We start from the raw sequence: 24,259 nt of genomic DNA on the forward strand, positions 1-24,259 counted from the left end.
CTACTCTTGCCTTGTTTTTAAAAGCATCCAACTCAAACTGGGGATTGGGACAAAAGATAATGAATGTTGCTTATTTTATTATAATAATAATTCAAAGAGAATGCGGTGGTTACACTTGGTATAAAGATAAAAGAAGTATTTATGTGTTTTACAAGCTATTCAATTATTTGATAGTTGCTTATTGAAATGAATAATCAGTCTACTAAACCACCTCAAACACTAATTTTGGTATAAACATAATTTGGCTTGTAATTGCTTATAATTAGTTGCTTTTCAACTACTGTTATGCTCTTTCCCAATGCAATTTAAGGGAATATAAAAGTGCCGAGAATCTTGGCAAGGTAGGTCCTTGTTAATTTGATATAGGATAATTTTTTTTTTTTTTGGCCATGCCTTGCAGCATGTGGGATCTCAGTTCCACTGGACCACCAGGGAAGTTCCTAGGATAATTTAAATGGTGTCTACCATTATATTTATATAATATATAAAAATATATTTTTTTCTTAAGGATCATTACTATCTTGAAGCTCAAAGTCTCTTGTACTAAGTTGGTCAGTTAATCTTATTTAAATATTTCACTGAACTTAGTATGTCCAAAACATATCTGTCACTCCTTTATCATCTGCCCTATTTTTATCACTGATGATTTTTCCCACTTTACAAGTTTAAAAAAGAAATTCTTATTGAACATTATTTGCTTTGCACATAAAGTATTGCCTAAAGGACTTAAAGGATTCCCATCCCCTAGACCTTCTTAAGACACCTCTAACTGTACCCCTCACCCCTCATTCTCTTTAGTAATCCTTCCTATTGAAATCTTACCCAAATTTAAAAAAATCCTTACTTGACCCCACTACTACCTTTAGCTAGCACCCAATTTTTCTGCTCTCCTTCAACAGCAAAACTCCCTAAAAGACATGTCTATACTTTTGGTCTTCACCTCCTCATCTCTTCTTCACCCTTGAAATGGATATTTCTTAAGGCCCACATCTTGTCAAAGCCAGTGGTTCAAAGAATGATGCCAGTCCTCATTTAACTGTCTTTCAATAACTTGACAAAATTAACTACACCTTCCTTCTTGAAACAATTCTCCAGGCTTTTGTGACACCTCTCTTTTTTTTGGTTTTCCTTTGACATCTATATATTCTATCCAACACTGCAGTGCCCTTGGCTTCTCCTCCGCCCTCTTCTCCGTGTGCACTTTCTCCCTGAGTGACCTACTTCATCCAGTCCATGGCTTTACAACACATCCATATACTAGTGACTTTCAAATTGATATCTCTAACCCAGACATCTCCTTTGAATTCCAGACCTTTGGGACACTTGCTTACCTGACATTTCAGATTGAATGTCTAATAAGCATATTGAAGCTAAAGTGGCTAAGAGAGCTATTCCTTTTCACAGCAAAACTTGCCCCCTCCCCACAAAAACAAAAACAAAAAATCCAGCTGTCCTCAATTCAAGCTCCTTGGCTGACCTTTCTGCTCTGCTCTTGCATCCTTATGGTCCATCCTTCACGTAGCAACTATCTCATTAAATAGCAGTTGCTCAAGCCCAAAGTCATCCTTCATTCCACCCTTTCCTGCACTCCTCCTACCAATCCAATCTATCATTAGCCTTCTTGATGATACTTCTAAAACATTTCAAGGATTTATCCTCTATCTTCATTGCTACCTTAGTTCAGAGCACTAAAATTTGTTCCCCTGGACTACTGCAGTAGCTTTCTAAACAATCTCTCTGGAACTTCCCTGGCGGTCCAGTGGTTAAGAATCCGCCTTCCAATGCAGAAGACGAGGGTTCGATCCCTGGTTGGGGAACGAACATCCCTCTCACATGCCGCGGGGCAACTGCGCCTGTGCGCTCTGGAGCCCGCGCACTGCAACTAGAGAGAAGTCTGCGCAACGCAGTGAAAGATCCCGCGTGCCACAGCTAAGACCCAACACAGCCAAATAAATAAATAAAGATTTAAAAAAAAATCTCAGTGCCTTCACTTTGCCCCCTCAGATGACTTACCATGGAGCAGCCAGAGTGATTTTTTTTAAATCCAATTATGACACTTCTCTTATTTTAATATTTTAAAATTCTCGAATGGTTTTGCATAACATTTAAACTAAAAATTCCCTACCTTAGCCTTGAAACCCCTATGTGATCTGGTCCCAGTCTAATTCTCCAAGCTTATCTCTGCCATTCACTCCCTGTGCCCCAGCCATACCGACCTTTCTCCTTTTAGGTCCTTTTCATTTGTCTGAAATGCTCTTTCTCCTCTTCTTTGTATGGTGTGTTCATTCTTGTCACTTAGGTCTTAGCTTAAATGTTGCCTCTTCTGAGAGGTCACCTGTAGTAGCAGGGCATAGGCTCAGCACTATAACAAAGATGTCCCCAAATATAGTAACGCAAAAATATTAAAGTTTATTTCTCTCACATAACAGTCCAGAGGTAGGCAGTTGGTAAAGAGTGAGTGGGCAGCTCTGCTCCATGAAATCATTCAGGGACCCAGGTTACTTCTAGCCTGTTCTAGATTGTTCAGAAGGTTCAATCTTTGTTCACATGATTGAAGCTGGTCCACACCTGTCTACATTTCAGCCTGGAAAAGGGGGAAAAATAGAAAGTGGAGAAAAAAACAATTTCCATATGAAAACAAGATCTGGAAATTGTAACATCAGTCTTGCTCACTTAGTCACATGTTCACACCTAGCTGCAAGGGAGGCTGGGAAATATGGTTGCTACCTGGGTAGCAAGTTGCCTGGTCAAAACTTGGGGGATTCTGTTATTAGAAGGAAAGAGGGAAAAAATGGATGCAGGGGACAATCTACAGGCCTGCCACACCTTTTCTTACCACCTAATCTACAGTAGGCAGCTAGTCACTCCCTAACATGACATTCTGCTTTAATTCTCTGCATAATCCTTATTGTTCTCTTGTATTTACTTGTTTGTTGATTGCCAGCTCCCTCTTACCCGCAATTAGATTTTAAGCTCCATAAATCTTGTTTGTCTTTCCTCAATACTGTATAGCATTGCCCTCCAAAAGTATTTGGCATAAGGTTGGTATTAAATCATTATTAGTTGAATAAATGAATTTTTATTTTATTTTTATTTAAAAAAATTTATTTTTAATTTTTGTTTTCAGCCATGCCGCACAGCTTGAGGGCTCTTAGTTCCCTGACCAGGGATTGAACCCAGGCCCCAGCAGTGAAAGCACTGAGTCCTAACCACTGGACTGCCAGGGAATTCCCATAAATGAATTTTTAAGTGCCTTCTTAATAGACCCTACTCTTTCAAACTAAGCTTATCTTCCAACATTCCCTCAAAGCCCCCTCCAATCCCTGCACTATCAAAACTCATTAAATTTTAAATTTCTAATTCTACAATCCCACATAACATTCTCTAGGACAATACTCCAGTACACACTGACTATATTAGTTATCTATTGCTGCATAACAAATTACACAAACTTAGTGGCTTAAAACAACACACATTTATTATCTCGTTATTTGTGTGGGTCAGGAGTTTGCACATGGCTTAGCTGGTCTTCTGCTTCATGGTATCTCACAAGGCTGCAATCAAGGTATTGGTCCATGCTGCAGTCTCATCTCAAGTTCCAATAGGAAAGGATCTGCTTCCAAGCTCACATAGTTGTTGGCAGAATTCAGTTCCTTACAAGCTGTTGGACTGAGGACCTCAGTTCCTTGCCATGTGGGCCTCTCCATAGATCAGCTCACAACATAACAGCTTGCTTCATCAAAGCCAGAAACAGATAGAGTCTGCTAGTAAGACAAAAGTTACAGTCTAACATAACATAATCACACAAATGGCATCCCATCACCTTGGCCATATTCTGTTGGTTAAGGAGGTTAGAAGAAAGTAACAAGTTCTGCCCACACTGAAGGGAGTGGATTCCACAAGGGCATAAGTACCATGAGTTGGACATCATTGACGGCCAGTTTAGAACCTGTCCATCAACTTGCTACCCTCTGAGAACTCCAAAAGCATTTGTAATTGAGACCACATATATTGATAATTTACCACTTAATAGCTTCATTGTTGGTTTAATTCGCCAACTACATTGGCATATTCAATTTTTTTTTATTTTGATAATCCTAATCTCAAAACAAGGCACATATGCATGTATATGTTTCATGTACTTTGGATTCAATTTAAAGTGACTGTTGGTGTGCTGGAGCTCACTTCCTCTTGTTTGCAAGAGCCCTTTGTTAACTTTTCAGAACTTTTAGGAGCCAGTTGACATCACATAGGTAGCTTGACATTGGCCATGCTGGGAGCAGTCACTTCAAGGAAATTGGTAAACTCTACAAGCAGGGCTCTCCATATCCTCCAAGAGACAGTTGTTAAACATTTACCAGTATACCACTGGTTGTCACAAATCTGTCACTTTGATGGTGTTGAAAACATGGTTTTTTCTAATGTAAATGTGAGTTCTACCACCCATGGCTGTTGTGGGGCTTCACTGGCATTACAAGTAATAAAAGTGATTTGGAAACTGTAGATAAGGTATGGTATTATTACTACAAAATACAGAAGCAAAAGTACCGAAGAAAGGAACAATATTGCAATGCCTGAGATGTTTTACATTAAATCGTGAAACAAAAGTGCCCAGATGTAATCTGTCCCAAAAGCTATTTGACTTCTTGGGTGTGACTAACATGGATAAGAGGAGATATGCCAAAAGTCGAAAAGCAGTTTTGTTTGGAATGACTCCCCTTCATCTTCTGTATTGTATTCAACTTATCAGACACAGGGGAAAGACAAGTAATAGAAGAAAGTGAAACTACTAAGAGAGAATAAGAAACTCAGAATATAACAAATTTAGTGATGATGGTGTTTCCTAAGCCGAATTAAATATTTAACAGTAGATGTAAAGTTAAAAATAAGAAAAGATATACAATGACCTTAATGGAAAAGGACAAAGTCATTTATAAACAGTGTAGTTGACCAGTGTCCTGGCAAAATATGTTAACATAAGTTTCTTAGTCACTTTCATCAGTAATTAAATATTCAGTAAGCAAAGAATTTTTAATGTGCTGTTTGCAAATTTCATGTGGTTCATGAACACTTTCATTGTTTCAGTTTTTAAATATTCGAGCAGGTAGCCTCTTTGAAGGTTTTTTAATTTATTTTTCCTTTTGAGATTTTTTTTTTTTTTTACTGTTTTTGAGCTCCACTCTTCTATCTTCTTTTTCTGTCATGATCTCAACTTGTACTCATTCTGTCATCCAAAGGATTAAAAAAGTGATTATTTTGAATGTGTATAAAATATAAATTAAAGTAAATGTAAAAAAAATCACAAATTAAAATTATTTTCAGATACCTCAAAAAGCTATTTTCCTACCAAACGTATAATTACCCATTAAAATTAAAAACAATAAATATATGAATTTTATTTAATATTAACAACTCAAATTCACAATTATAAAGTTTTTAAATTTAATTTTTGAAAATTTAATGAAACCTTATTACATATTTTTATGAAAATCAAACTATCTGCAATTCTAGTATAACACGTCCATTTTCCTAATGTGGAGTTTGTATCACACTTCATGTATGCTATGTCTGCACCTACATACACACAATTTGAAGAATAATATAAAAGTGTTCAGTATTGTAAAATGTTCCTCAGCCACTATGTTCAACTGCTTGAAATTTTACCTTAATTTGTGAGTATCTCTGGTGTCCTGAGAGAAGCAAGAAAATGGATACTTGGCACTAGGGAAGATACTTCATTAGGCCAAAAGCTATTGCATTCACAATGAGAGGAAGAATTTGACAAGTTAATTATTTTGTCTTTTCTCTTATCTGTCTCTGCTACTCAAATCCTCCCCACATTCCAAAGCAAGTTCTTTCTCCTATGTCAACCGCACCATAAACCGTATTCCATGGTATTTGTATTCAGTTGCCTTTTGTATTGTAGACATAGGGCAAAAGATGTGGAGAATTATTTCCTTGGGGACTAAATGGTGTTATTTCCAGGAATGGATGTTTATGAGTCACAATTGTACCAGCAATATGCACTGGATTCCAAGTATCAGAGGTGCCTGTGTGTTATTTAATAAGTTCATTTTAGGTATGTTTGTGACATGTTGGGTCCAGGGCAGGGCTCTTCCACCTGGGTCTCAGGTACTGGTTCCAGAAAGTTCACAGAATTGTTATTTCTAGATTGCGGCTTCTAAAAGCCTTTTATAACTGTGGCTTAAAGCCCCCAACCCCCAGTTCTCTTCTAGTCTTCCAATGCCGCTGGCAAACATAAAGTTTTCTTAGAGTAGAGGTTTTTAATCTTTTGGGTCCCACTGTCCACTCCATCTTAAAAAACCTGTCAGATTGAAATTTAAAAGTCCGCATTTTCTAAGGACAAATATTTAGAGAAATTTAGTTATTGTGTCTATTGCTTATGGTAAATTTTTAAGTCAAGTACTACAGGAAGTAAGTTCTTTTGAGTATTTAATTTATAAATCTTACAGAAAATTAGCCCTATTCTCCCCCTCCCCCCAGTGCTAATGTTTAATATCAGAAACCAGAATCAAGTTTATATCCCAGAGTTTGGAGGCTTCTGCTCTGTAGAAACTGAGTAGCTCCAAATGAAAGAGCTCTATCTACATACTGACATTTGAGGCTCATTTCAATTTTAAAAAATGCAACCTGGTCTTCCTATGGTGAGGTCCAGAATCCAACAGCTTACAATCTGTTCTGTTGTGCTTCATGCTTAAATACTAATAGCCAAGTATCAGATTGAAGGAAGCCTTCAGTGTTTGAAGAGAGATCAAAGTAAATAGGAAAAAAAGGAAGCCAGAAAAAACAAATAATAATAGGAAGTAGAAGTAAACTTCTAAGAAAAAAAGACCATAATTATACTCCATAGGGATAAGAGAAGAGAGTCTATCCATAAAAACTAAACAAAACAAACAAAAATAGAATACTGCATAAAATATATAAACAAGAAACGTTCAAAGAACAAGAAAAAGTACTTGGAAATTAAAAATAGGATAGCTGAGAGTGATTAAAAAAAAAAAGGTGGCAGATAAATTTAAGGAAATCTCTGAGAAAGCAGGGTAAGCCAGAGATGAAAGATAGAAAAGATATGAAAATTAGTTGATCAGTCCAAGAGTCCCCATACCCAAATAATAAGAGAAAGAAAGAAGAGAGAGGAGGTGATTATCAAAAAAATATATAATAAAAAATTTCAGAACAGAAGGATATTGATTGAAACGGCTCACCCAGCACCCCACACAATGAAAGAAAGAAAGAAAAAAAAAAAAAGACCCAAAGCAAGGCATATAACTGTGAAATTTCAGAACACATTGGGTAAAGATTTTGAAAGCTTCCAAGTGGGGGGAAAAAAAAAGGTCAAAATCAAAGGATAAAGAATCAGAGAGCACTGGACTTTTCAGCAGCAACACTGGAAGCTTAAAGACAAGGGAGCAATATCTTCAAAATTTTGAGGAAAAAAGTATTTTTACCTGAGAACTCTATACCTAGGCTTGCTTGCTTGCTTGCTTGCTTGCTTGCTTGCTTTCTTTGTCAATTATTTATTTTTTTGTTGAGGTATAATTGACATATAACATTATATTAGTTTCAGGTGTACAGTATAATGATTTGATATTTGTATACATTGCAAAATGATCACCACAATAAGTCCAGTTACCATTTGCTACCATAAATAGTTACAAAAATTTTTTTCTTTTTCTTTTTCTTGTGATCAGGACTTTTAAGATCTACTCTCTTAGCAACTTTCAAATATGGAATACAGTGTTATTAACTACAGTCACCATACTGTACATTAGTACCTTGGTTTCTGGATAGGCACTGTGCTAAACTGAATGTATCATGTTCTATGCAAAGCACTAGTAAAAGCAAATTGTCACTACAACTTATTATAACCTATTAACAATTAATTAATAAAAGGAAGTGATCCCTCAAACTATTAAAAATCAGAGTAAAATGTGATTTTTCTGTTTTCATCACACATACAATGGTATTAAAATTAGGGCAATGGAACCAAAATATTAAAGAATTAAGTTCTGTTCGTGGCTTATTCTCTTGTAATCTTCTTGTTTGAGAAAGTTAATTAAAGGAATAATTGGATCAATAAACTATCAGTATCAATATGTTATCTCTCTTAGGATGTCTTTTTAAAAAATTAATTAATTAATTAATTTATTCTTGGCTGTGTCGGGTCTTAATTGCGGCACATGGGATCTTTCCTTGCAGTGTGTGGGCTTCTCCCTAGTTCTGGCGCACAGGTTCCAGAGCGCATGGGCTCTGTAGTTTGTGGCATGTGGGCTCTCTAGTTGTGGCGTGTAGGCTCAGTAGTTGCGGCGCCCGGGCTTAGTTGCCCCACGGTATGTGGGATCTTAGTTCCCCCACCAGGGATCAAACCGTCGTCCTCTGCATTGCAAGACGGATTCTTAACCGCTGGACCACGAGGGAGATGCCAGTCTCTTAGGATATCTTTATTTGGAGCTTTAGAACGAAAACTATTCTGGCATCTGGAAACAGGTTTTAGTTGGTTACTCAAAGCTTCCTCTCGACCTGGACACTAGAAAATTACTTGGGAAACCAGTAGCCTTAGTATACCCCTCTCCCTTTTTTTTGGCCACGTAGTGCTGGCATGTGGGATCTTATTTCACCAGCCAGGGGTCAATCCCGTGCCCCCTGAAGTGGAAGCGTGGAATCTTAACCACTGGACCACCGGAGAAGTCCGTCCTCACCCATTTTTAATAGACTAAGGTATACCTGCCACATACCAAAACCCTGCCTTTTTTTTGAAATAAGGAGAATATGCTGATATTCTCTAAGGAGAATATGCTTCTGTCTTCCATAGCCTGAACTTCCAACAAAAAAGAAAGCAAGAAAAGAAAGAAAAAGGAAGGAAGGAAGAGGGAGGGAAGGAGGGAGGAAGAGGGGGAAGAAGGGGGGGAGGGAGGGAGAAACCAACTGAGAAAGTCCAACTTCAACATATCCTGTATCTGGGAACTTGAGATAGTAATTGTTTCATTCCCACCCACATGCCCTTCTCAGAGAATCTGCCCCACCCACAGTTCCTGGTAGCGGCAGCCCTACTGGCATTAGACTTTGTCTCCAGACCCACAGCTGATTGGACCAGGGGAGAAACCTAACCCAATCAGATTCTTCTGTTTGATTATTTAACCAGAGACCTAGATACTGAGTCAGTAACTCCATAGAGGCTGTAGAGCTGTAAGGTCAGGTAGACTCAGGACAGGCGCCGTTTTTTGCTGTATGCATACAAATAAACTGAGAAAACCGTTCTTCAGAAATAAGCCATAACCTAGATGTGCTAAAGGAAGCAGGAATCATACAGCCCTAGTGAAAGATTGAGAGAACAGTGGTCTGATAGCTTTGACGATTCCTATACTTGTATTTGGGATCCATGAGATTTCCCTATGGATTTCTAACCTCATGCTTTTTACTTGAGTTAATTTGGATAGCTTCATTTTGCTTATAACCAAAGAATCCTTGACTCAACAGTTTTTTAAAGTGCATTTTGGGGGGACTTCCCTGGTGGTACAGTGGATAAGACTCTGCGCTCCCAATACAGGGGGCCCGGGTTCAGTCCCGAGTCAGGGAACTAGATCCCACATGCATGCCACAACTAAGAGTTCGAATGCCACAACTAAGGAGTCCTGGAGCCACAACTAAGGAGCCCACCTGCCACAACTAAGACCCTGTGCAACCAAATAAATAAATAAATAAATGAAAAAGAAAGTGGATTTTTGGAACCACACACTTCTACATTTTCATACCTCTCTTGTAATATATTTTATGTTGGTTGGGGGCAGGGAAATATCGGAGAGGAGAAGACATTTCCTTTGCAATGTCCTACAGAAGAGATGCCTGGATCCTTCTAGTCACAGGGATTCATAGGTGCTTAAAGGATCACCTTCTTCAAGACTCAGCCTGCTCTTCAGTAGTTCTGGTAGATGCTAGAAGAAACCAGATGATCAGCCACCGGATTAATAATCCATATAATTTGATGCCATTTATTAATTTATAATTATGTCAAACTGTAATTTATAAGTAAATGTTGTAATAAAGTTATTAAATTTATTATGGTTTGCAAAATAAAGCTATTAAATCTTAGTTGCAGGTTGCTACCACCAGTTTTTCTATAGATTTAATACATGTAGTTACAGCATTTTAAGTATACATGAACATTTTTAGAAATTTTTCATTTATTTCCTTGATCTCAGGATTCTTAAAAATCTGAAAAAAAAGGAATTTTGCAAAAACCGAAATGAATTTGATTAAACTATCAACCAAGATAGATTTTATCTGCTAGAGAGAGCAGATTCTAAAAAAATGGAGAAAGTTATTGTTTAAAATTATAACCTTAAGACACTCAGTAAATTAAAGTCTAAAAACTCTCCTTTATACATTGACATAATTAATGGAACTGACAATGCTTTGCTGGACAAAAATACTCCCAGCTCCTCACCTCCAGACATTGAAAACACTGCTCCACATCAGTCAAGATAGTTACTTTTTAAAAAAATACTTATTTATTTATTTGGCTGTGCTGGGTCTTAGTTGTGGCATGTGGGATCTTTTAGTTGTGGCATGCCAACTCTTAGTTGCAGCATGTGGGATCTAGTTCCCTGACCAGGGATCGAACCTGGGCCCCCTGCATTGGGAGTGCAGAGTCTTAGCCACTGGACCACCAGGGAAGTCCCTTTTTTGTTGTTTTAAAAAAAGTAAAATTACATTTTGTGGGGGGGAATTCCCTGGCAGTCCAGTGGTTAGGACTCGGCTCTTTCACTGCCGAGGGCATGGGTTTGACTCCTGGTCAGGGAACTAAGATCCTGCAAGCCGCATGGTGTGGCCAAAAAATTAAAAAAATAAAATCACATTTTTTTTTTTGGTGGGGATGCAGTTTCCTTCTTGGTTCCTTGTTGAAACTTTATTTTAACAAACTATGTGGTATTGATATCTCTATTTGAGAAAGCCTCTGCTGAGAAATTATCAATTTTCAGCCATGTATTCAGAGAATGTGGAGAGAACATTCTCTGATATTCGTGAACAAACCTAACCTTCATAATTTTTACAGAACCAGTTTGGTATTACACATTCAAAATCCACAACTGTAGTTTTCAACTTAGCAAAACTTTGTTTTGTCTCCTGTGTGCTTCGTACTATGTGAAAGCATAAGATCAGGACCCTTCAAAGGACTATACATAAAATGCATGAAACTAGGAATTTATACATTTCAGTATAAACTCAACTAATGAATTTTATTCCACAGAGTGTAAGAATTACAAAAATTTGAAGTAGGGGAGATGCCACTGTTATGAGTAGTAAAGTGTGTAAAATATGTATGGGTAAACATCAGATAATTATGTATACTTTTGTATGGGGTCATATCACAAAGTATGAACTTTTAAAGCAGCTTCCTCTTTAAATGACTTTCAAATTCTGAGATAATAAAAACCATATGTTTATTTATAAATTGGTCACACTATTTACAATCATTAAATTCTTATAACAGTAGGGAAGACCAAAAATGAAAATCATCATAATTTTGGATGAAAGGAAATAAGTTAATTTTATCCTTAGTTAATTAAAAATTAGAATATTTTACATGCTTAACTATATATGACAATTCTTATCTACTCTGAATAGTGAAGTCACGATACTGTTTATTTAGTTTCATACCTAAAGGAAACGTGAAACTTTCCCATTCACCTTGATATTTCTACAACCTACTTTATATCGAGCATTATTTTCACTTAACCTTAAAAAGGGTATAAGTGGGACTTCCCTAGTGGTGCAGTGGTTAAGAATCCACCCGCCAATGCAGGGGACATGGGTTCGAGCCCTGGTCCGGGAAGATCCCACATGCCGTGGAGCAGCTAAGCCCATGCGCCACAACTACTGAGCCTGCGCTCTTGAGCCCGTGAGCCACAACTACTGAAGCCCACGCACCTAGAGCCCGTGCTCCACAATGAGAGAAGCCACAACAATGAGAAGCCCGCACACTGCAACAAAGAGTAGCCCCCACTCACCACAACTAGAGAAAGCCCGTGCACAGCAAAGAAGACCCAACACAGCCAAAAATAAATAAATAAATAAATAAAGGATATAAGCTTTTCCTAAGAAAAACAATATTTAAGGAGGTCATCACTTCAATTCATCTAATTTTTTATTTTTTTTTTTATTTTATTTTTTAATTTTTTGGCCATGCCATGTGGCATGTGGGATCTTATTTCCCCGACCGGGGATGGAACCCGCACCCCTTGCATTAGAAGGGCAGTCTTAACCACTGGACTGCCAGGGGAGTCCCGAATTTATCTAATTTTAAAAATTTAAGTATAGTTGATTCACAATATTATATTATTTTCAGGTGTACAACATAGTGATTCAATATTCAGTTTACCTAATTATCACTTTAATTTTCCATTGGATATTTTAAAGCTTAATTTTTTTTAAAGAAAGCAATTATGTGAACAAAGTGTTGCAGTTATTCTATTCTTTCTATTCTATTCTATTCTATTTTTCGGAGCAGAGGAAGTTTTATTGCAGGGCCAAGCAAGGAGAATGGGTGGTTCATGCTCAAAACCCCCAAACTCTCTTGCAGTAAATTTAGCCTAGCTTTGTCCAAATAGGTGGGTGTTGATGTACGGTTGACCCTTGAGCACTTGGCCCTCCATATCTGCAGTTCTGCATCCACAGATTCAGTCAACTGCAGATCACATAGTACTGAAGTGTGTACTTAGTGAAAACAGTCTGTGTATAAGTGGACCCATGCAGTTCAAACCTGTGTTGTTCAAGGGTCAACTGTATATAGTTTATCCACTCAGAATTCTAATTACACTCAAGGAATATTTACTTTATCCACTCAGATTTATACTTCTGTCTAAGGAGTTACATAAAAAGGAGTGATTCCTTTCTCCTTTGTACTCATTTATTTTCCTACATAAAAGTTAGTTGTCACTCAGCTACATGTAAAAGGATGAAATTAGAACACTCCCTAACACCATACACAAAAATAAACTCAAAATGGATTAAAGACCTAAATGTAAGACCAGACACTATAAAACTCTTAGAGGAAAACATAGGAATAACACTCTTTGACATAAATCACAGCAAAATCTTTTTTGACCTACCTCCTAGAGAAATGGAAATAAAAACAAAAATAAACAAATGGGACCTAATGAAACTTAAAAGCTTTTGCACAGCAAAGGAAACCATAAACAAGACGAAAAGACAACCCTCAGAATGGGAGAAAATATTTGCAAACAAATCAACAGACAAAGGATTAATCTCCAAAATATATAAACAGCTCATGCAGCTCAATATTAAAGAAACAAACAACCCAATCCAAAAATGGGCAGAAGACCTAAATAGATATTTCTCCAAAGAAGACATACAGATGGCCAAGAAGCACATGAAAAGCTGCTCAACATCACTAATTATTAGAGAAATGCAAATCAAAACTACAATGAGGTATCACCTCACACCAGTCAGAATGGGCATCATCAGAAGATCTACAAACAACAAATGCTGGAGAGGGTGTGGAGAAAAGGGAACCCTCTTGCACTGTTGGTGGGAATGTAAATTGATACAGCCACCATGGAGAACAGTATGGAGGTTCCTTAAAAAACTAAAAATAGACTTACCATATGATCCAGCAATCCCACTACTGGGCATATACCCAAAGAAAACCGTAATTCAAAAAGACACATGCACCCGAATGTTCATTGCAGCACTATTTACAATAGCCAGGTCATGGAAGCAACCTAAATGCCCATCAACAGACGAATGGATAAAGAAGATGTGGTACATATATACAATGGAATATTACTCAGCCATAAAAAGGAACGAAATTGGGTCATTTGTTGAGACGTGTATGGATCTAGAAACTGTCATACAGAGTGAAGTAAGTCAGAAAGAGAAAAACAAATATCGTATATTAACGCATGTATGTGGAACCTAGAAAAATGGTACAGATGAACCGGTTTGCAGGGCAGAAGTTGAGACACAGATGTAGAGAACAAACGTATAGACACCAAGGGGGGAAAGCCGCGGGGGGTTGGGGATGGTGGTGTGATGAATTGGGCGATTGGGATTGACATGTATACACTGATGTATATAAAATTGATGACTAATAAGAACCTGCTGTATAAAAAAATAAATAAAATAAAATTCAAAAATTAAAACAAACAAACAACAAAAAAGTTAGTTGTCACTTATTTCAATTCAAGTCTCCAATGTGAAGCAGGGTATTGCTTAACTCAACAGAGCTGTAACCCGAAGTGTGAGTAGGGGAGTGTCAGCGTTTCCCAACAGCAACGTCTTTAGCAATTAAGGCGTGGCACCACCGGTACTAAATAACCCAATTCCAGTCAAACATGTTCCTGCTCCTCATCTTCCACTGTGCAGTAAACTCTCTAATATATATGTTCTAATCCTTAAATAAAGGGAAAAAGCTAGAAAGAAAAAAGAAAAAACACCATCCAAAAACCAAAAGTCATCTATATCAGTCACTGGATTTTCCTGCATCCCTGCCAAGTTCCACAGCCTCCGAGCAGGTTTCCCAACAGGAGATGAGAGAGGAGGGGCAGGGAAATGTTGCTAAGTAACACATGGGGTACAGTTGTGTAGTGGGCCTATCAGATGACACAACCTTGAGCCTTCTGCTGGTTCACGATCTTTCCACAATATAATAAAAGAGCTGCAATATTATATAGATACAGAGAGGCAAAATAGAGAATTCCTAACCTCAGTTGTTAGTTCTAAAAGATCAGGTAGTTTAAGAATGATATGGTTACTTATACCTTTGAATTTTTCTTGTTAGTCTTATTTTTCCCTGGACACTTTCAGGGTTAGGTATCATCTGTTTGTATTCATGAACTCATGAATTAGTTCAATCATTTATTCATTCAACAACGATCCATCCAGAACCTATTACGGCATTGTTACATCTTAAGTACTAAAACTGAGACTCATATTAATATCATGAGGTTTCCATCAGAAGTTTGTTATCAAAATGAAAAAGCATAAAGATCAAAATCAGCAACTCCTTGAAATATTTATTATCGTTGCAATAATATTTATTATTTATTTTTAAGATAAGCCTAGAATATATGCTTTTATTTGATATGACTATGGGTTACAAAGCAGATATTTCCCAATTATTATGGAAGGTAGAGAGGAAATCCAAACACCAATAGCTACATAATACACATTGGAAAATATATTGTTACAGAAGAATTTACCAGAGTTCCCTTTTGAACAAGAAACTCTTGGTTTGACCTTAATTCAGTTTACACACATTTTTAAATAAAAGCATATTATTGTCTAAAGTGACCTGTGCTTGTTATTTACTTTTGCATATTCATCCCCTATTCTATGTCTAGGATAACTTTCCTTTTTTTTCTGGCACTGCTAATATTGAGCACGTAATTTATACAAGTTGGAGAGATGTTAATTCTGCATGCTTCATCTCCTTTACATTCTAAGAAGTAGATACTGTCATTATTGCCACTTTACAGATAGTAAAACTAAGGTTAAGTAAGCTATCCAAAGTCATACAGCTTGAACTACAGAATCAAATCTGAGCAGTCTGTCTCCAGGACCCTCCCCATTAATCATTATGCTATACAACTCCCCATGAGCTTCATTGCATTTCCTGATCAAAATTTCATATGGTAGGGACTTCCCTGGTGGCGCAGTGGTTAAGAATCCACCTGCCAATGCAGGGGACATGGGTTTGAGCCTTGGTCTGGGAAGTACCCACATGCCACGGAGCAACTAAGCCTGTGCTCCATAACTACTGAGCCTGCGCTCTAGAGCCTGCGAACCACAGCTACTGAAGCCCAAGTGCACCCTAGAGCCCACGCGCCGCAACTACTGAAGCCCACACTCTCTAGGGCCCATGCTCTGCAACAAGAGAAGCCACCGCAGTGAGAAGCCCCGCACCGTAACAAAGAGGGGGCTCGCTGCAACTAGAGAAAGCCCTCGTGCAGCAACGAAGACCCAACGCAGCTAAAAAAGAAAAAAAAATATTTCATATGGTACATCAAGATGTTTCTAACACTTAAAAGTGTTGAACTAGAGACCTATAGTTTAGTAAATGTGGTTTGACTTCTCATTTATTGAGAATAAAATCCGCCTGTATCCACAATGTGTTAATAACAGAGAAGTGCTTAAAAATAGCAGCCTAAAACCTTTTCTCTTATAGCATTTAGAAACAAAGCACCAAAATTTATATAAAATAAACTACATTACTTTTTAAGGGCAAAATTCATGAATTCATATATCAGGACATAAAAGAAAGTTTGTTTGTTTGTATTTATTTGCCCTTGAAGCTATAACATGAAGTTTAATTTCAGCATACATTTTATACACATTTTGTCTTTTTAAAAACATTTTTAAAAATTTATTTTGGGCTTCCCTGGTGGCGCAGTGGTTGAGAATCTGCCTGCGAATGCAGGGGACACGGGTTCGAGCCCTGGTCTGGGAGGATCCCACGTGCCGTGGAGCGACTAGGCCCGTGAGCCACAACTGCTGAGCCTGCGCGTCTGGAGCCTGTGCTCCGCAACAAGAGAGGCCGCGATACTGAGAGGCCCGCGCACCGCGATGGAGAGTAGCCCCCGCTTGCCGCAACTAGAGAAAGCCCTAGCACAGAAACGAAGACCCAACATAGCAACCAATCAATTAAATAAATAAATCTTTTAAAAAAAAATTTATTTTATTTATTTATTTTTGGCTGCATTGGGTCTTTTTTGCTGCACGTGGACTTTCTCTGGTTGCGGTGAGCGGGCGGGGGCTACTCTTCACTGCGGTGCGCGGGCTTGTCATTGTCGTGGCTTCTCATTGCGGAGCATGGGCTCTAGGCACGCGGGCTTTAGTAGTTGTGGCATGCAGCCTCAGTAGTTGTGGTGCGCGGGCACAGTAGCTGTGGCTTGTGGGCTCTAGAGTTCAGGCTCAGTAGTTGTGGCGCACGGGCTTAGTTGCTCCGTGGCATGTGGGATCTTCCCCCACCAGGGATCGAACCTGTGTCCCCTGTATTGGCAGACGGATTCTTACTCACTGCACCACCGGGGAAGCGCAAGCATTTTGTCTTAAAAACAAGAACACGCCAAAGATTTTTAAAAATCAACAAACTATGCTTTTTTTTTTAACACGATGAATTTAAAGTAAATTAAACAGCATATTTCTCTTGTGAAATGGGAAATGTTTCCTTTTCTGTGAAGAGGGATTCGCTAGCCTAACAATCCAAGCTACTTTCCCCTATGCCTCTTAGCTAAGGTAAGTAATTTGATTAATGAATTTGGGGGAAGAAACCAGGTTTGTGTATCCCACTCAGTTCCATTCTCCTGAGAGCTGGCAGCCTCTAGGTTTATCCTGACTAATGTCATATGGGAAAAGGGGCTGGTCTCTTCAAGTGTAGCCTGTGGTTTTTCAGCATTACCTGTGACAAGACAGGCAAATATGCCTACATTGGAGTTCAGAATTAGGAAGCCCTCATGCCCACAGATGTAAGCCATATTCTCTAATATCCGCTTTTATTATTAATAAAGAGGATAACTTGGTTCTTCACATACCTACTCTGTCTTATCTCTCAATTCAGATCGCAGGTGGGGAAGAGGGGTAATGCTTACTGGGTTCCCTCAGACACAAACATGTGTGTGATCGATATTATTAAACAACATATTAAAATGAACTGACATTATTTTTAATAATAGTTCTAAAGTATTTTATATTTAAAATCAGCTCTTCATCACGGACCATAATAAAATCGTGAAATAATTTTTTAAATTTCTAAGGAGTGATAAAATTACATATTTCTATGAAAGGGATAGTCAAAAAAATCATAAGCAAAGCTAAGGGCGATTAGGATTCAGGAGCCCATTTCCTCTATACTTTAGTTTCCCAAACATCCCTAGAATCTGGGCCACTTGTCAAATTTGCAGATTATCAGGTCTCTACCCTGGACATCCTGATTCATTGAGTCTTGACTGGGGCCCAGGAATCTGTTGCTAACAATGTCTTTGATATGCCTCACCATTTGGGGAACTTGGAAAAACATTGTCTTTCACCAGAAATAATGAAGAAAACATGTTTTATTATAGCTGTGCATGAAAATTTAGGATGAAATTTAGCTTTGTATTATGACATCCAATAAATAAATTTGGGCTTGGGGAATTCCCTGGCAGTCCAGTGGTTAGGACTCTGCACTCTCATTACCAGGGCCTGGGTTTGATCCCTGGTCAGGGAACTAAAATCCCCTCATGGCATGGCCAAAAAAAAAGAAAAAGAAATTTGGGCTTGTTTTCCTAATACTTCCAAATAGATTACTTAAGAGAAATATTACAAAATTAAGCACAATATAAAATAAAGGAAAAAACTATCAAGATTTCTGGCTCACATAATTTGCTCACAAAATGATAGGTACTGTAGCATTTGAATTCAAATCCTAGCACTGCCACTTTCCAGGTAAGTGACCTCATGCGAGTTACTTAAGCTCTGTATTCCTCAGCTTCCTCATCTGCAAAATGGAGATTGTGTTAGTAGTAACTTCCTACAGAGTCGTTTTGAAGATTAAATGAAATAATTAAAGCCTTCACAGTATGTAAAATGAATAATTATTTGTTGTACATCTTATTAAACCTTGTTTTAATTAATTGATATAGTTAATACATGTAAAGCCCTTAGAAGGGTGCCTGCACATAGTAAGTTATTATTACATAAAGTAATATTGAGATAATAATGACCTTTATTTCTATGATGATTTATGTTTTAAATCCATCTTCATATAAATATCCTTTCATTTGCTCCTTCCATTAATCCTGTGAGGTAGGTGTTATTAGCCCTTTTTTATTAAGGAGGAAATTGAGGCTTAGAGAGGTGAAAAATTTACTCAAAACTTCACAATGGGGAAGTTTTCCCTGGTGGTCCAGTGGTTAAGACTCTGCTCTCCCAATGCAGGGGGCATGGGTTTGATCCCTGGTCGGGGAAATAAGATACCGTGGCCAAAAAAAAAAAAAAAGAAAGAAACTTCACAATGTATTAGTTGAGCCCTAATTAGAAGGCTGAATTTGCAGGATTTCATGAGGTGGATCTGTTTGTCACATGAAGGCCAGGACACAGGGAATATTTCATAACTGTTTGCAGGATACATCCTTTGTCAGATCTGTAACAGTTCCAAATCCAAATCAAAAATAAATCAAGTACAAACTCCTTTGAGCCTGTAATTTCATTGCCTTGCCTTGTCTTTTCTTACCTAATCTTATTCATCTGATACACCTTTATCTACTCCCTCTGCATAGTCAGATCATTATGTATCTAGTTTCTGAGGCCTAATTATGATAACCATATTCTCCAAATCTAAGCTTGAGACATTTGATTTGATTGATAGTCCAATAAGGGGGTAGAATATTGAAATCAGTTTCAGCTTAGAAAATTTAGGATGTAGAGTCCTTGTAGTGATGACACTGAAACAGGAGGGAAGGGGGCAGGGCACAACCTTTAAAAGAATGACATAGCCATAGGACGTGACAAAAACTGGTTAGAACTAAGTCCAAGATGGCGGAATATTCGACTTCCAGTGCACCCTGAGCCTCATCATATGCTCATTATAATACATTAGCATGCTCAACGACACACCCGCCAGCGCCATGACAGCTCCGAGGCTAACCATAAAAGGCCAAAAAGTGGATGGTGGCCCAATTCCTGGAAATCTCTGCCCCTTCCCCCCAATAGTTGGAATAATCCTCCCACTCATTAGCCTATGAAATTACTCAGCGCATAAAAACTAACCACGCCATATTTCGGGGCCTCTCTCCTTCTGAGATGGCCCAAACTCTGTGAAGTGTGTTTCTCTCTAAATAAATCCAACTTCTTACCTATCACTTTGTCTCTCACTGAATTCTCTCTGCGACAAGACATCAAGAACCTGAGCTTCATTAAGTCCTGAGACCAGGTGTGTGATCTCAATTAAAAGACCAGGTTCGAGTCCCTATCTGAGTTGCAGGGTTTCAACACTCCTTGCATTCTTTCCTGCATTCCTGGTAGTAATGTGATTTATTCCTACTCTCAGTCCTTAAAAAGTATGTCTTTATATTCACATACAATATAAAAAAAGAATAAACATATTTACATACACATTAAAAAAAAAGATTTGGAAGATACACACCAAACAGTTAACAGTGGTTACTTCTCGGGAATGAAATCTCCAGTCTGGGTACTAATTTTTTATATTAGATACCTTTTTATTAGATAAATGGTTTTACAATGATCATATGTTTCCTCTGCATTTCAAAAACTACTTTGAATATTTAAAAAATCAATCACAAATAGAACTTAAACCAGGATGTCTTCTTTTCAAATCACTGCTCAGTCTAGGTTTCAGTCAACTAATCAAGCAAGCTGTTAGTTGCTAATCAAGCAAACTAATCTCAGCTGCTCCGGTTTGAATGTTGAATTCAGACTCACAAGTCAGAAGCTTTATATTGATAAATTTTGCCCAACTTGGTGTTATGTTCCATCTTCCTTGCTCTAAAACTCTTAGAATCCATTCCCACAAGTTTCCCAGTTTCCTATTAATACACGTTTGCATATCTCTTCGGAACACTGTGCGCTTTCCCCCTTAAGGCATCCTGGGAGCTAACTGGCTTCTGGAGGCAGAAAGGAAGGTGGGGGTGGGTCTTCAGGAGATTAGGCATCCCCTAGAGCAGGGGTCCCCAACCCGTGGGCCACGGACCCATAGCAGTCCGTGGCCTGTTAGGAACTGGGCTGCACAGCAGGAGGTGAGTGGCGGACAAGCGATCGAAGCTTCATCTGTATTTACAGCTTCTCCCTATCGCTCTCATTACCTTCTGAGCTCTGCTTCCTGTCAGCATTATGGTGAGTTGTATAATTATTTCATTATATATTACAATGTAATAATAATAGAAATAAAGTGCGCAATAAATGTAATGCATTTGAATCATCCTGAAACCACCCCCCCACCCCACCCCGTCCATGGAAAAACTGTCTTCCACGAAACCAGTCCCTGGTGCCAAAAAGGTTGGGGACTGCTGCCCTAGAGCAAGATTACTGCCTTAGGCAAGGTTTGATAGATCCTTAAACTCAGGCAGGGAAAGAGGTTCTGTCTTCACCTGCAAGGCAGGTGCAGGGAAATTTGAAGGTACAAGATTCCCAGTTTTGTCTGAGTCCATCCAAATATCCCCAACTCAAGTCTCAAGAATTTCCCTCCTTCCCAACTAATATCCTAATCTTAACATAAAAGACTTGGTGAGGTTGTGTATTCTGTTGTAATTCTATCTGCAAAATTAAATTTGGGGCCTTGTCTGCCAGGCAGTTGCGAGATCAATTCTTTTAAGGTTATCATAGAATTTCTCTGGTTCTCTACCTATTCCTTGAGCTCAGAGCTCAACACCCTGACATTTTCTTATTCTTACTGAATATTCTTTTTTATTTTTGGCTGCGTTGGGTCTTCGTTGCTGCACGCGGGCTTTCTTTAGTTGCGGCGAGCAGGGTCTACTCTTCTTCGTTGCGGTGCTCGGGCTTCTTATTGCGGTGGCTTCTCTGGTTGCAAAACACAGGCTCTAGGCACATCGGCTTCAGTAGTTGCAGCACGCGGGCTCAGTAGTTGTGGCTCACGGGCTCTAGAGCACAGGCTCAGTAGCTGTGGCACAGGGCTTAGTTGCCCTGCAGCATGTGGGATCTTCCTGGACCAGGGATTGAACCCATGTCCCCTGCATTCTTAACCACTGCGCCACCAGGGAAGTCCTGAATATTCTTTTATTCTCCAGTACAACTAAAAGAAATCTCACCTTGTGGTCATCTTTATTACTATACTAGGCTAGCCCATACTTGAATTCTCAAAGCCTTGCTTTTTTTGGACCCTTCATCCTAAACAGATTACATTTTAAGGAATCATGTCATTGTCCCATCCTGTAATGCTTAGTTTTATGTGTTAGTTTGGCTAGGTTATAGCACCTAGTTATTCAATCAAACACTAACCCAGATGTTGCTATTAGGAATTTTGTAGGTGGGATGGGATTAATTTCTGTTGTCTTTGACTTTAAGGAGATTATCCTCTATTATTGTTATTAATTAGATGATTATTCTCATCCAGTCAGTTCAATGGCCTTAAGAAAACACCTAAGGAAGACATTCCATCTAATGGGCAGTAGCTTCAGTTTCTGCCTGAGTTCCTAGCTTGAGGGCCTGCCCTACAGACTTCAGTCTTGCCTAGCCAGCCCCCAAGATTGCTTAAGGTAACAATTCTTTGCAATATACATATTTATATATATATATATATATATATATGTATGAGAGAAACAGTACATATATGTATATGTTATATATATGATGGGTTCTGTTTGTCTGGTAGAACCCTGACTGATACACATGCCATGGATTCAGGGCCAGCTACGTAATTTGCTTGGCCCAGTACAAAATGAAAACATGAGAACCCTTGTTCAAAAAGCAGGAAACAAGTGCTATTAAAGGTACTAAAATATAAAACTTTTTCCTTTAAAAATTTTTTATTATTTATAAAACATACAGAGGTGAGTCACAACATAAACTTACTAAAAACTGATTTTTGTGTCATAATGTTTAATAAATAATACTTTATTAATGTGATATCTTGATTGATCATAAGATTTTTCTGGCTTGCTTGTCTGCAAATTCATTATGGTAGGCCATCATGATAGTTTTAGCAACTTCATTTTCAATCAATGTAATTGAAAGCTACACCAGGTGGTCTTGGTAAATGCCAGATGGCAAATAATTTTTGATAATTTTAAAATTTGAAAAGGACTTTTCTGCTGATGCAACTGTTACTGGAGCTATTAAGAGTATTTTATAGAAAAAAAGGCATTATACAGACTATGAAAACATTGGGCTAAGTTTCTGATAAATTATTTTAAAATATATCTTTTAATTTGTATAGAGCTAATAATTCAGATGGAATAATTTTTCTAAAAAGACAACTCTGCATATACATCGGTTTCATTTAAGCCTGAATTTCATTGTAAATGAAAATTTATGCAATGGAATTTTAATGTTTCCTCTGACATTTCCTGTAATTGTAACAGTCATAAGAAATTGAAAGTGGTTTTCTGATTTGTATAAATTCAAGATGGCCGTCTATGCATTCTATAATTGTCTTCAATTAAAAGGAAAAATTAATTTAAAATTGTCTTCTTTCTTTTTTTTTTTTTTTAATTAATTTATTTATTTATTTTGGCTGTGTTGGGTCTTCGTTTCTGTGCGAGGGCTTTCTCCAGCTGTGGCGAGCGGGGGCCACTCTTCATCGCGGTGCGCGGGCCTCTCACTGTCGCGGCCTCTCCCGTTGCGGAGCACAGGCTCCAGACACGCAGGCTCAGTAGTTGTGGCTCACGGGCTTAGTTGCTCCGCGGCATGTGGGATCTTCCCAGACCAGGGATCGAACCCGTGTGCCCTGCATTGGCAGGCGGATTCTCAACCACTGCGCCACCAGGGAAGCCCTGTCTTCTTTCTTAATAATTTGTTCACTTGAAGCTTTGTATGAAAACAGTATTCTTTTCTGTTAAATGTGACAATGTTTAGATTCAGTTTTTATTTGTAAACTCTTGGAATTGTTAAAAAAACAAAATTCAACTAAGTAAATTTAAAGATCTGACTTTATTCAATGATTCATGAATTGGGCTGCATTCCATCTAGCAAATAGAAAGGAGCTCCCTCTGAAGAGCTGTACAAAATGAAAGGCTTTTATAGGCAGAAGGGGGTGGGAAAAGGAAGTTTCTAGCAAAGAGTGGATGTTTCATGCCAAGTCACTTTCCTATAGGGGATGGATGGGGTCTCTAGGGCAAATTACCTTACTAGTGCTGACCAGGTAATTTGAAAGGTTACATACCTGGGAGAGGCTGAAACTGCAGTTAGGTTAGGCATTAAATCTTGGTTTGCTCACATAGGACTTAGCACAAGTGACTCCATTTTGGGCCTGTGTTCTCTTTTTTAACAGAATCTAAACTCACTGAAGTGAGTTTAATAACGCTCATATATGTTTTATTACAATATCCATGTGTACACTTTCATTTTATAATAATTTGTAATAATTTGTTGACAGTGTTTATTGCCAGATCACTGGCAGTTTCTGTCTGGGTACTCAGGCCAGAGAGTTAGTATTTATGTAGATGCTGCCACCTCTGCTTTCTGTGCTGCTGCTACCACCATCACCAATACCAGTCTGGACCCAGACCCTGGCCCAGGCATAGGCAAGTGTGCTGGGCTGTCA

At 38.2% G+C, this 24,259-nt stretch overlaps 1 non-coding gene across 1 annotated transcript; it reads right to left on the reverse strand.

Moving 5' to 3' along the window:
• Positions 1-10,621: 10,621 nt before the first annotated feature.
• Positions 10,622-10,694, reverse strand: TRNAG-CCC (transfer RNA glycine (anticodon CCC)). The gene has a single exon. It is a non-coding gene; the product is annotated as a tRNA-Gly (tRNA).
• Between the last annotated feature and the right edge of the window lie 13,565 nt (positions 10,695-24,259).

This window comes from Eschrichtius robustus, chromosome 9 (assembly GCF_028021215.1).
Source record: "Eschrichtius robustus isolate mEscRob2 chromosome 9, mEscRob2.pri, whole genome shotgun sequence".
NCBI lineage: Eukaryota > Metazoa > Chordata > Mammalia > Artiodactyla > Eschrichtiidae > Eschrichtius > Eschrichtius robustus.